Source organism: Pogonomyrmex barbatus, unplaced genomic scaffold (assembly GCF_055798465.1).
Source record: "Pogonomyrmex barbatus isolate J1 unplaced genomic scaffold, ASM5579846v1 scaffold2, whole genome shotgun sequence".
In the NCBI taxonomy this organism is placed as follows: Eukaryota; Metazoa; Arthropoda; class Insecta; order Hymenoptera; family Formicidae; genus Pogonomyrmex; species Pogonomyrmex barbatus.
This window is the reverse complement of record NW_028297116.1, coordinates 15,466,998-15,482,309: the sequence shown is the minus strand read 5'-3', so window position 1 is coordinate 15,482,309 and position 15,312 is coordinate 15,466,998. Positions and strand designations below refer to the sequence as shown.

Genomic DNA, 15,312 nt, shown 5'->3' with positions numbered 1-15,312 from the left:
AGATCGATACAAGATATGTTTAAATTCCATGACAATCGCCTATCAAAACCACGTAACAAAACGAAATGATGATTTAATAGCTTCGTGCTTTGATCTCTACTTTAAAGCGAATAAATCGCGCGAAATATTTGCTCTGATAAATAGCCATCGCTTATGAGTGTCGTTAATCGTGGAAGTTAATTAATTACGCGTCCAATATCCATTGTTCGTGGGAAATGATCGCGTTCTCGTCTGGTACTTGTCGCGAGCGTTCAGAGGTGTAATAATACGGCGGGACGCTTAGTCGTTTATGCTGCCCAAGTTTCGCTGCAAGCGACCTTGCATAAATAAACAATACGTTGTACGTCGGAAAAACAACTCTCGGGCGTGTGCCACCGGAGCCGTACGCCGCTACGAAAGATTTTAACGCACATGCTATGAAATATTTGTCGCATTTTCCGTTTTTCTTAAATGATAATAAATTTATTATTAAATGAATTTATCATAATGCATCGCGATATTACGCTCGTGATTTTTCGTTATTTTATTATATATATCCATCCAATATTCATTCTATCGGGTATAAAATGGCCAATAGAAATTGTTATTAAAAATTCAATGATATTTTTTTAAGTTTAAAGTGAGATTTGTTTGAAAGAATGTCCAGAAATAAGAATTTATAACTTCCATTAACTTAACTTCTATTTCGATATCTATTTTAGGCGAACAATCGCGCGAAATATTGTGGGATGTTGTTTTTGATTAACTAACGAGGCGCTTAATGTCTCACTAAGAATATAAAATGAAAAAACCGCGAACTACTCGCTCGCGCACGTCGCTCGCGCTTGCTACTCTCTACGCCAGACGCCAAATTCGCATCGAGCCCCCCCTTCCTCCTACCCCTCTCCCGAGCCTCACCACAGGCGCACGCATCGCGATCCCCCGACGACAAAATTAAACTAGACTACGCAAATTACAATACAAAGGAATACGCAAAAATAAAACTAACCCTAACTAATCCTACAATATCTATTGCAATAAATAATTGTTAATTTGATACATTTAATTATAGCGAATCTAATAGCGTGTTCGACTATAATGGCTTCAAATCAATACGATATCGATTACATTGAATATATATCACGAATTCGGATTTCATTGAAAATATGTAATAAAAAGAAAAATGTAAACTATTAAATTATTAATTTTTTTTTCTTAAATAGTTGTTATGTAATTAAATTTTTTAATTTTTTTAAATATTAAGCATTTAATCATTTAAATATAATCAAACTGATTATAATCATCTTAGTCCAAACAGATCATGTGACACCATTCGCTATCGAAGTAACAAAAACGTACTATTGTTAAAAAAACACTATAAAATATAATTATAAGGAAACATTGCAATAAAGTATAATTACAAGAAAATATTGCAATATTGCATTCAATGCATTAAATGCATTAATATCATATTATAGACGTTAAAAATTCGATTAATTACAAATTACAAAAATATTTTCTATAAATATATTTTTATAGCAATATGTGTTAACTTTCGATAAAATAAACCATTTTAATTATTATTGAATTTTACAAGTTGCAAATGTGAGAAAAATATGTGTGTGGACTGAATAACAAATATATAAAGATCTTATAAATATAATTTATTCAATTAACGGAAAAAATATTCACATTGATACATTTTGATTATATTTAATTTTCTTCAACCGTAAATTAAGAAATGTACTATATTCACCAAAAAAGAAATGATTAATAAATTTAAAATTAAAATAATGATACCTAAAGAAATGTTTCTAGGATGCATCACGTAAGGTCACAGTATAAAAAATTCACGAAAAGAGTCAAATTCGATGTTAATATTCTCTATTGACTGAATAAAATATATTTATTAAATCTTTATATGCGTATATTCGTACATCGCGCGCACGCACGCGCGCGCGCGCGCACACACACACACACACACACACACACACACACACACACACACACACACACACACACACACACACACACAGAGATATATAGATATATGCACATACATTATTTCGCATTACTTTAAATTCAGAGCTTTTTCATCAATTTCTCACAAGTTGTATCATCATTAAACGGCAAATTACTCGAAGCGATTCGGAAGAACATAAACGTTCAGTGTAAAATATACTTTTACATATGCTGTTCACGCTCGAAAGTGCGGTTTAATGCATATAAATGCAACCGTGAGCTCCAGGAACGTGCATAATTCATTTTGTCCCTTTTATCAATCTTTCCACTTCTATCGTAATATATCTACGAATTTCGCGAGAATAATACTTTTCAACGATGTTCTACGCACTCCACCGCTTCTGTTTCAAAATTTATATGCAAGGTAAAAATGGTACAATAAATACAGAGAGAAATGAATACCAGCCGCGTAAAGTGCAATGTAGATATTAAATTGCACAGGTTTTGCAAATTATAGATGTTTTTTTTTTGTATAGCCTATCAAATAGCTTGTATTTGAAACTCTTGAATGTTTTTAATACTTTTTGAGAATATATTCAAACTATTCAAAATAATCTTCCAACATTTTTTTTATATCTCGAAAACTAAATAAAATCGACTCTTTTCGGTCTCGCTTCATCCGTGTTCGTTTTAACTAGCTATTTCTATTAAAACTTTTGTTAAGATTTTTTAACAAATCTGATGCTACGATAAGAAATTATTTCATGTGCCACAAATGGATAATGCAGTTATAATTTCTCTCGCTTCAATTAGTTTGTAGTTGTTTATACGGTTCTTTTATATAGGGATGTATCCCGTAGGGAATGATTAATAGAGAATCAATTATAAACATATCTCGCAATCTTTTATTGTACAACATAATTTAACAACAAATTAGAGCATCATTAATAGGTTAAATATCGGATCTAATTCGCTTGTTTCTTTATATTGTTGTATATATATCTATTTAAATTAATATAATTGAAAATTAAATATTTGTATGTTTATATGTGTATCTTTTATTTTAAAATATTAAGTTAACATTAATTACACAATTATAAATAAAATCAAACATCCTGATATAAAAATATCAAAAGTAAAAATCGCAATATTAATAATCTTGATTACAAACAATAAAAATTATTTAACAAAATATTTATCAAATAAAAATTTCATTAAACAGATAAAAATATTTGTTTAAATAATTTAAAAAAGAAATCTTGAATATATTTCCAGTACTGATATAAATCTGTTTTAGAGACGGTACTAATTTCGGTAATGATTTCATACAGAACAAGCTATAATAATTTATTCACTGAAATCTATCTTGAAATATTTTATTGAAACAAAGAAAACTTATTTAGCTTATCAGTGCGATAAAATAGAAATTAGCAAAGTTTTATATACCTTAAGCAATGACCGTCAACCCTTGCTCCAAGCTACAAGATTAAATTTGAAATTTGCAAAGAGCGTGAAACTATTTTTTTTTAAAACGCTAGATAATTCAAGATGATAACAGACCAACCGGCACGGCCCTGATGTGCGATGTTATTACGGCGCGCGCTTACACAACCGCCGAGAACATTCGTGTGTTTACATTCGACCGAGCGAGTTGTTGAACGGCTCGTTCCGCGTATCACGGCATTTTATCCGTTGAGAAACGATCGTTATGATTTCTAGAAAACGTATAACTTTTATATAATCAGCAATTAAAACACGATAAAATAATCTTGAAGTGTACAGTGTTTGTCGTGCTGATTTAACTCATTTATGAATATCGAATGGATTGTAACCATAATGCGACAACCTTTGTCCTCTCTTCGCGTTCTTCCGTCGCGACATATAATAGGAACATTTGTGGTGCAATTAACATCGGGAATGCCATACAAAGTGCCGTGCGATTATCCTATTCTGGTGATTAATACGCATGATCGTAATAAACCGTATTTCCGCGAGTGTTGTATTATGCCAGTGCCAAACGTATCTGAGAGAAGGAAGAGACTTGGGAAGTATCTGGGGACGGCGGAACAACAATGGGGTGAGTAAATTGTTTATTACTTATATTAATCATTTATATAATTTTTGGACTGACAATAATTATTTTTTTAATATAAATTACCTTGAATGTTGCTACAATTTAATGTTTCTGACTTTTGTAGTTCAGCGTAGTTTCAACGTAGACACAATTCCACTATTGCGCTCGTATCGGTGAGTGATATATGTATTAATTTTATTCTTATTAAGATAACATTAATAACAAAATATATATATATATGAAAATAATATCAAATATATAAAACATAAATGTGCATTAAGTTAAAAATATATACAGACATGGCATTTCATATTATCGATCCATTATCTTGGAATGAATGAGTGTAGAACATATTAGTACAGTCATTTAATGATGGATTACAATAAATTTTAGATAAATTTACAAAATATTTTATCCAGATTAATTTAAGCATAAGTAGGATTTTCAGAAAATGCAGTTAAGAACATCATGAAGATATATATTAAAAATTTTTTATTTAATTTAATTTTTTATGATAATCCTTTTTTTATATAATTTGCCATAGAGAGAGAGAGAGAGAGAGAGAGAGAGAGAGAGAGAAAGAATCAGATAAATATGAAAAGAACTAAAGTAAAACTTAATAAGTAAAATATATAGTAGTTCTATGAATGTGATATTTTTATTTGAATTTCCTCATGTTGATCATATCTTGGAACGCAAATGATAAAAATCATGAAATATTTACGAACTGTATATATTTATAAAAATGGAAATAAATTATTCATAAACCACAATAAAGAAAAATAGTAGTAGAGAAAAATTAATACGATTGTGTTAATTTATCTTTCTCTTTGCAAGTATAGTTAATGGCATTTAAGATTTACATTTAATCTCACTGTGTATTTGCAAGATTAAATATTAAGCCAGTATAAAAGAAAACAATATTTTCAATACACATTTCATAAATGCAAACAAAAGACAGAGGAAAAATATTTCACTGTCGGATAAAACATTTCAATTAATTCGTTAAATAAAAAGCATGCTAATATTTGTTAATTATATTTATTTTTATAACAAATAAGCCAGTTTTTTTTCTAACTTTTCATCCATTATTTATGGATAACTCATTTTCATCACTTATATTAGTTCAAATAAAGACTCCTCGAAACTGTTTAACATGAGAATTTCAAGTGTCTTATTGTAAGTTATAATATGTTCCGCAACAGTCGTATTTTATGATAATCTTTTTTTGTATAATTTACGAATTTAGAGAGAGAGAGAGAGAGAGAGAGAGAGAGAGAGAAAGTCAGATAAATATGAAAAGAAATCGTACTCCGGAATAAAGAGTACATTAACTTTTATTTAAAAAATAATTCATTTTTTGTTCGTCTGTCGACTACTTTTCCTCCGACGTCCTAATGATTTAATAGTTCTCGAGGTGAGAAGTTAATTTACGTTTACGGTGTACGGGTGCATGCAAGAAGGAGAAGCATCGTTTCTTGCAACATCTTTATATCGCGCTGTGTACGGCGCGTGACGTTATCTACATTATTATACGGTACCGTGCGGAAATTATATCGCAGCATATTGCGGCAGACTCGCGAAGCGGTACGTACGTACACGCACAATGTTGCACGCACAATGTTGCACGCGGTCTATTGATCCATATTTTCTTGTCTCACAACGTGATTTACAACCCCTACTGGCACAAACGCCAGTATGGACAATATTATCCCCGCAGAAAACAAAAAAGACGGATTACGATGTAATCGCATTTTCGACTCTCTGAGCGAATAATAATCTCTAAAAAAAAATAAAACCGTCGTAATACACACGTATTTAAAATGCAAAAGATTATGTTACAGATTTTAATTCTACATTATTTATTTTGCGAATGCATAATACATATTTTCTATGTATACAAACGTAATACGGTAAATAACCGGTTTTATCGGGGAGAGCTATCGGAAAGAAGAAAAATTACAACGAAATACCCTTGATTATTATAAAGGAAATTATATCTTGAAATATTTTACTGGAACGAAGAAAACTTAGCTTATCGGTGCGATAAAATAGAAATTAGCAAAGTTTTATATACCTTAAGCGATGACCGTCAACCCTCGCTCTAAGCCGCAAGGTTGTATTTTGTGAAATATTAACGTATGCGCCACGCTTAGAATTATTCTCTCTGCTATCTCGCCGGCGTTGTTCCTATTCTCTTACACCCTATACATCTTCCGAAACACGTACATATTTTTCCGGTTTATCGCAATATAACTTAAAGCAGGTGCGCGCGGTTTGTAAAAAGCGCCGAGTGTGCGATGGGGAAATCTAGCTTCTTCACTCCGTACTCGGCACATCCGAGTGCATCCGAGTCCTGCGACCACGCGTGCACGTTTCACGACCACGTTCACGGACGTGAGCACGTCCGTATACGCTTGTATATGTAGTGTCGCCGCTTGCCGGGTGCTGCAACGAAATCTGCCCGAGTCGGCTTATCCGGCCGTCGTAAACCGCGAGTTATAATATGTCCGCGCTCACTCGTTGCGGCGCTTCATCGGAATATAAAGCTAAACTGATATTTCCTGGTGGGCTTCCTGCTTACGGCAACGAGCCGCAGCTGAGAGTGAGAGAGAGAGAGAGAGAGAGAGAGAGAGAGAGAGAGAGAGAGAGAGAGAGAGAGAGTTATGACGTACGTTTTATCCGGGAAATATTAAGGAGAGATAACGTATCACTTATCGGGGATCATGCTCCGCCGCCCTCGCCTCGCCGTCTTCGCCCCAAAAACGTCTCATCACGGCTGAGCGGATCACCGGCGGTATTCGAGAGAAGAGATGAAGTATCCGGAACGTTATCCGCGGATTCGTAAGGAGTTCAGCATCCGCGCGAACGTAATTCAAGTTTGCCCCTCTTCCGGGTCAGCGCGCCTGTCTGCGCGCGGAAATGCTGCGGAGATACCTTCGGGCTGCCGCTCATTCGCGTAAGAAAGTGGCCAAGTTATAATTACTGCACGGAAATCAAAGAGTCCACCGTCGGGGGAATTTATTTCCGGGGGAGAGGGACGATTAATCAAACAGCTCGCGTGGCTTAAATTATCTTTTCGTCTCCCTTTCCTTTTTTCTTCGCGGGAGATATAGGGAATGGTAAAATTTGTTAATCTTCGATCATCGCAAGGGGATTGCAGGGATGCGAATTGCAGGGATTAAAGTGAAAAGCGGATTATATGATAATGGGATCTCGATTTATGAGAATGGCAAACTATATATAAACAGACTGCTTCGATTTTTTTTTTCCCTTATATTTGTTCCCCCTTATTATTGTCTCGAAGAAAATATAAAAAATATTCTTTTAACATAGCCATTAGTTTTTAAAATTGCAGGCTACCGCTGAATGCACTAACGCAAGTCTTCAGCGAGATTAATAAAAATCCTCGGACGGTGGATGACCTGCAATTTTTTATGCGACGCAGGACAAAGAATTGAAAGAGCTTAGTTAGCATGCATAGTATATTTATTCAAAAATGTTCGCTCGCCAAGTTGACGCCACGGGAAAAGTACGGTTGCATAATAGCAAGAATATGTACGGCGTAATGCTTCTAAATTAATCTCTATACGTATAAGTCGGAGAGGATTACTTTGAGAACAGTTATTGAGAATATCGTAGGTACTAAAACGACGACGTTTATCGATAAAAATATTATGCTCGAAATAAACATTACAATCGAAATAAATTGTTGGTTGTAAAAAATTACGTTGAGATTTAATCAAAGAAAGATGCAAAATTTAGAAAAATAAATTCTCAGAATAATTAAATGTAAGATACTTAAGGACTTTCATATGCGCATATTCCGAGAAACGCTATTATATTCGTCATCCCGACGTCTCCGTGAATGTCTCGCACGGATTACCGCGGAAAGCCCAGAATTCCAGCATGTACGTGTCACATAAAATTAGGACGGCTCCGCCTTTTTATAATATATACGGAACCGTACGAAATTACAGGAAAATGTTGAGAACACAAACATCAATATCATTCGTTGCGACAGCAACTGAAAAATGAGCAATAAAACGGATTCTTTTCAAAGAATCTCTTTCGTTCACTTTTTCTGTCGAATTTGTCCGATCTGCCGATGTGGTTTATATTTCTATTTTATTTTGTAGTAATCTCTCTGTCTCTCTATTTTTCTCTCTATATGTAAAAAGATTGTTATTAGATAATTTGCATTTTTTTTTTTTTTTTTCAAAAAGATTAATCTGCATTTTTTTCATTTTCTATTACATATGAAATTCCTTTAGTTCAGCCTTTATTAATTAATTTTTGTGTATAAAATTTTTCTACTAAAAAAAAATTTAATATAATTAAATCTTCTAATAAGTGAGACTGTAAAAATTTTTACAATATGTCTCAAGTCAAGCCTAACTGAGTTTATCGAGTCTTTTATTCTCATCATAGCTCGCGCGATAGAATTATATTATTTTTAAAAAATAATACACGAGGGGATCTTTTTTTATTAGACAGGGAGTAATAAACAACGAACTATAGATCTATAGATAAATTGGGTTGGCAGGTGGTATTAATGTTATGACGAAGTTGACAACCTCAAAGTTTCCGCTTAATCTACGTAAAACGCATACCGTTACGTTCCACGGTTCGGAAAAGCCGAGCGCATTTTATGCAAGCGGAAACTTCCAGTCGGGCAAATTTACAGAAGATTACGACGAAGTTTTTTCATAATGCCGAGGTAAAAGTAAGATGGATACGAATAGGGGTGTGTAAACCGACCGGCATCTTGCGCGGATTACGTCAAAGCAAAATCGCGTTACTGATGCAAACTTGCCTCCGCAAATATTTTTCTGTTCAAAACAACTGCAGCATGATAAATAATGCTTACGCAAATTTAAATTACAGGATAATTAATTAAATGATAATTAATAAACATAGACAAAATATATGTAATTACGAAACGCATTGCGATTAATATTTCATATTAATGAATAATGTATATGTTACAAAGCATATCAATATAACGCTATTATTAAACTACTATGCTACGTAATTGGAACAGTTGTAGTAAGAATAATATATGCGTGTGTTTCATAGAATAGTTAAAATTTTATATCTAGTTAGTGGTTTTAAACACAGCATAAACATGTAATGTGTAATTTTTTCCAATTTTCCTACATTTGATTTGTATTCTTTGATTGATTTTATTCTTAATTGGTTATTCAATCTATTCCTATTGCAAATATGTGAAATTATATCTCAGCGCAATTTGTAAATGATTTTAATTAATAACAATAAAAACTAACTTTTTTAAGGCTATAACGGATTTTATACTCAAAATTAAATTATATTTTGAATAATGTTTTTATAAAATTAAGATAATCTTAACATATCTAGTAACAAACATTTTTTAAATAATAACAAAATTTCAAATATAGACAACATTTATTTATAATTGATTAATTGACAAAATTAATTTTTTATATTAATTAGTTTCAATTACGATTGATTTAAACATCAACGAAACGAAACTATTTACATAAAATTGTTTATTACATGCTCAATTTACGAGTTTTCTATTTAGCAAGGGAAATTAGTCGTTTTCGTGGAGTAGAATGCCACCTGTAAAACGTAAGTACTCGTTTACTCGTAAATGAGGACAATCAGTAGTACTTTCATAACGTGGCTGCACTTTTTCATGCTCAAAGAATTCAAAATATACACGACCGTCCTCAATTGCGGACCCAATACGACAATTTCATCGAACTAATATTACAAGGTTAGGTGCTAGTGTCCGAGAGATGCGAGATCGCTGAATTTCATTTAATAATCGAGCGGTCGGTCTGTGAAGAAAGTTCCAAAGTGCGATAAACAAGTGCCTCGAATTGACGTCAACGTGAGAATATAGCGATATATCGTGTAGTCAACGAAGAAGGCGAGACCGAGGAAAAAGCTTTCGTCGAGAGCGTTTCGCTAGCTTCGCCGGATTAGTCGGTCGGAGGAAAAAAAACCGACAACTAGTCAGTTTCCATGTAGCGGGATCTACTTATACAAATTTCCGGAAAATTCCGTCAGAATTGTATGGAGAGAAGCGGCGGTCAACTCTGTTTCCGACTGACAGCTCTCTTCCGACCAGCAACTCTCTTCCTGGCATCCGCGCGAATATTCCTGCCACCTCCGCGCGCGACTAATTCTTCTCTCTGCGAATTTCGCGAAAGGATTAAGCGACTGCGACATCCGCCGTTCTTGAATTATACAGTTTTAAATCGCTTAATCAATAAACTCTAGCAATTTATTATATTTTTAGAGAGACAGAGGGAGAGAAAAAGAGGAGGGAGAGAGAGAGAGAGAGAGAGAGAGAGAGAGAGAGAGAGAGGGAGGGGAACAGGAAGAGGATGGGAGGGGGGAGCGGAGAGAGAAGCATTAACAGATGTACTTAACGAGTGTTTTGCAAAAACCTCGTCGCAAAACAATAGCGAGATATAAGTACATTATACATCGCCGCAAGCAAACTAACTTACTTAATGCGTAATTTTAATTAGATGAAGTATCGTAATTAGTAATAACGTGCTAACATTATAAACTTGTGCGAGTTTGCCTTTGCGCCATCGTTTGAAAGATGACGCTCTTATGATGCTCTTTTTCTGGATGTTAATATTCACGTTTCAATTAAGACGATTCTATGATTAATTGAATGCTTAAAAAGAACACATGGAAAGTCAATTTGAAAAATAAAGTTCGACGATTATTCCTCCAACTCATTTCAATGCTGTAACTTGCACTGCGGAATAATTCGAATCACGAGCAATAATATGAAATACAATTGAGGCACACTGGCACGTTTCAATCCATTGTGAATAAATTTGATCTGCATATAGCTGGTTTCGCCCACTTTGGCTAAAGGTAATTTAACTAATTTTTTTTTTTTTTTCAAAACTAAAAAGAGACAAAGAGGTGATTCGTTTTGACTATAGATTCCCTGATTTCCTTTGTTTCTTCCCACTATTAGACTTAAAATAGAAATAAAAAAAAAATTTTTAATTTTAAGTGTTATAGTTTACTTTGTTCTCTATCTCTTTTTCAATCGAATAAAGTTAAATATAAATTAATTATTTTTCGTGAGGAAAAACGATTTATAACGATCGAAGGGAAGAGAAATAGGGATATAGTTATCAAAGAATGCAATGAAGTTTTCAAAATGACGATAAAATATGATATTCTCGGACGTTCGATTAATCTTAGATCTGAAACATGAACGACTAAAAAAGACCATGCAATGGCGTATTACTACATATTGACGGTCATTTCAGATCGCAGCATGGGGAATCCTTCTAAGGATATCCCCACATTATTCGGAGGTCCTGTCGAAGAGCCTCTTCGGATTTAAGTGGCTTTGCGAGGGGATATTGTGGATCTCTAATTTATGACGAAGATGGTATGCGAAAGGAATTTCTATGGTAGCCTCACGGGGAATTACAACGTGTTATCTGAGAGGTAACCGGAGAACAGTTAAGGCGCTCGTGTGAATTATTTGATTAAAGAATGAGGAAAGCTGCTCTCCCATAATTTCACCTGCTCTCTCCATAATTCTTGAAAGAACGTGTCGAGACGAGCGGTGCTAATTATTTTTCATTGTTAATTATTAAAATAACTTATGATAATAAATTCGTGAGAACTTAAAGGAGAACGATAAAATGATGCGGTGAATTCAATTTTTCCGTATTATAGATAAGCCCGGGGAAAAGGATTTGTACTTTTTTAGGATTTGTACTTCCATAAATTTTTACCAATTGTGGCAATAATAAAATACTATAATGACACACAATGTCGCCAGGAAACGCAGGATAATTTGCAAAGACTGTAAGATTCTCCTTTTTTTTTTTTTAGAATTAGGTCATGCCAGTTCCACTTTAACAAAACCGATTTCTTCCATAATCCTTTCTTTCTGTGTTGGATTCCCAAGCATAGATATATAACTACGATTATAAATAGTCCCTTCAACATTCACAGACCGTTGTAGCATTGCTTAAACTGAATCGATGTTCCTTACAGTAAAGTATCTTATTACCAAGCTCGTTGTAAGTCTCTTATTGCCGCTCGTCAAAATGATTAAGCTTTGCATCTCTCACAGAATTTCAATGCAAAGAGCAAATTACAATGCGCCAACGTTATATGCCCCTTTTTTAAATACGACATTACATGAAAAAAAAATCATTGTATTAAACCGAATAATTCCGAAAAAAAACAATGGGATCTACATTTTTATTTATTATTCAGATTACAAAGAGGATTATAATAACAATGGTTGCAGTATGATCGAACAATAGACATTTAAACGATTGCAAATAACGATTGCAAAAATGTTGGAAATTTTTTATTTATCTAAGAGAATGCAGAAACGTGTAATACACTAGTAATTCTCAAAAGTCAACAACTCCCAACCGTAAGAAGATATATGGATTCAATTTTAAGCTTTGCACGAAATGCCCATTCTTAGGATAGTTATCCCAAGACAGCAGTAACATTCCGATTCTAGCTACAGCTACATCCACCAGTTGTGGCGGCATTACAACGAAGAGCGATCGCGTATAATGAAGTATATACGTGCGATGTAGCACAACGCCGCCCTATTCTTGATAATGCTCTTGCATATGTATTTATAATGAATTTCGGGAGCATTGCGCGAACATCTCGTTGTTTTGTCGGCCATAAGTGTATACTTGCACCAACTCGCGTCGACTATAAATCATAGTACTGTCGGGAAAACTGTTGATATAAGAAACCTCTTGCGCTAACTTCTGAGGTCTGATCATGATTATCCTGTTTCTACTGAATCTTTCCTCCGGTAATTTCTGAAAATTTACATAGGACTATAAATTATTTATTTTAAAATTAAAATTTGCACTTTTTATCCATTGCTTATTACATTTGTTTTTACAACCGTATTTCAGGGATGAATATTCTGTAATTATTTTAGTAATTATAAGTTAATATTTTTTTGAATTTAAGTACGGCTTTATTAAGTGACTTTATTAAGTGAAATTAATAATTAAAAATTGAAATTAAATTTTGATAAAGAAACGTAATAATTCACGGATATAATCCGTTATTAAATTTAAAGTGGATGGTCTAAATTGGAATTCTTATATCTGCAGATCTATATTTAATTGCCATTTTGATTCAAAAGATTCAAACCCGTTGTTATTTGACGAGAAGGATAAAAAAAACGTAATAACTTCTTTTTGCCAAATTTATTTATATGAAATTTTATGCATTCGACATTGCATATGGTTTAATACACAAAAACGAATACGCTCTTCTCCTTTTTTTTTTTTCGCGCGTACGTTACATCGACGTAAAGCTTACTGCGCAAAAATAGAACGTACGACCGTTGGCTGGTCGGTCGAAACGTTCCAAAAAAGTTGAACGCGCAAAGTTCCCCGCATATATAGGTCGTCGAAAAATTCCGGACAACGCCACAGACCCCACGTGTGTCTGCCATCCGCAACATTGGCAAAAGTTCGAGAGCTGGGTGAGCCGGGAGTGCAGCAGCTTTGTGCCTCTGTCGCGCACAGCTTTTCATTAAACGCGCGTGTCGCCTTAGCCGTCTCGCCGTTCACATTTTCACTGCATTCAAGAGAGAGAGAGAGAGAGAGAGGGGGGGGGGGGAGGGAAGGGGATGTATATGTACGTGCGCGCGTCTGTGTCCCGACGCACACAATTTCGGCGAATAAGCGCTCTCTCTCTTCCTCATCGGGCGTTACGCAAAATTCGCACTTAGCGGAATATAAAATTTAATAGGTCACACATCCGCGCGTCCTTCCTTTTTTTCTTTACGCGCCCGGCACTCTCGAAGCCTCCGGGCGTAAAAGCGGCTGCGCGTAGGAATTAGCAGTCAGCCGCACGTTACGTTATCAATTACTGACGTGAATTGACAGGGAGAAGAAGAATTGTCGAACATACCCGCGATGGGCATCGTGTGAAAATTCGATGAAACCCGAGAAGCGAGTAACGATTGACGAGTGAACGCGGCGAACTATCGGACGCTCGACTATGAGAGAGGCAGAAGCGAACGTATGCCTTAACGGAGACTCCGCTACGCTGACTTTCGTGCTCGTCGAATTGCATGGTTTCACCCGAAAATCCAATACGCTCGATTCTGACGGTCCAATACGCCTCAGTAATTTGAACATGGATCTAGATGGATCTACTATAAGACCTCCTATTTCAGGCTAGTTTGGCGTGTGCAAATTCGATTTCAATGACGATCGCGCGTTCACTTTACTTGTTTCGAATAATTGGAACAGAAACTGTTATACAATTATTGTCGGAATTGGGAACTTTATATCTTGATCGATTGTAGCCCGAGTCAGATTTGAAAAAATATCAAGAAAATTATGATTATACTTTCTCCGTCAATCATCTCAATTAAATTAATTTTCTTGTTGAAAAGATTTAGTGTTAATTAAATTATTGTTAAATACAAAAATATTGTAAATTAATATTGTAAACTTAACGATCTAGAGAATTTAGCATTGATACAGCATGATTAAAAGGATAAGAAAATATGAGAAAATTTTTATTTAAATTATGTATTAATTTGTTTATATAATACATATTAATAACAATTAATTATACAATGTAATTTTAATTTCTTCTAGTGCGGAATGCTTGACTTGAATGTACGAATGCGTGATATTGCACCATTAACATTTTTATTCCTATTTTACGAATTACCATAGCAATTAAGGAACGAAATCACTTCATAAACTCGACGCTGCGCTGGTCATCAACATATAAACAGTGCATAGATTGGATCCCAGTGGGCCATTTCTAAGCTCAGGTTGGTTGAAACACTTGTTGAACGTAGCGCGAATCCCTAATAATCCTCTAACCAAATTGTATGCTTCGTATAACTCACATCGCGTTTCGCTCGATGGTGCGTGATTGTACGCGTGACATCGTATAAATTTTTACAATTGGATATTTATTATTTTGTTACTTGGCAGCGAAAAAACGGTATATATACGGTATATACGCGTATAAAAGTTGACACAAAAGAATACATAAAATATTTATCGATATCTTGAATTAAAAAAAATTACCAAGCAACGAAATTCTTGTGCAAAATATTATATCATATTATACTTTGTATATTTATAATTATATATATATTTATAATTTTATATATATATATATTTATATATATTTATATTATAATGTTTGTACGTATTTTTACTATTTTACTATTTTAAATTGACATTTAAAATAGGAATTAAAAATTCTCAAATTTTAAAAATTCTCATCTTTTAAAT

The 15,312-nt window shown here is 34.0% G+C and overlaps 1 protein-coding gene across 7 annotated transcripts in view; it reads left to right on the top strand.

Annotated features, from left to right (window-relative positions):
- Positions 1–15,312, top strand: part of 5-HT1 (serotonin receptor) — a 122,546-nt gene that overhangs the window by 50,649 nt on the left and 56,585 nt on the right. Inside the window, exons 1-2 of one of the 7 annotated variants that reach the window (XM_011641003.3) lie at positions 3,507–4,018; positions 4,140–4,188. The exons of the other annotated variants lie outside the window; for them this stretch is intronic. The gene's annotated coding sequence lies outside the window, so the exon portion shown is untranslated. Of the gene's footprint in view, positions 1–3,506; positions 4,019–4,139; positions 4,189–15,312 lie in introns of those variants that run through there. 7 annotated transcript variants of the gene reach the window in all.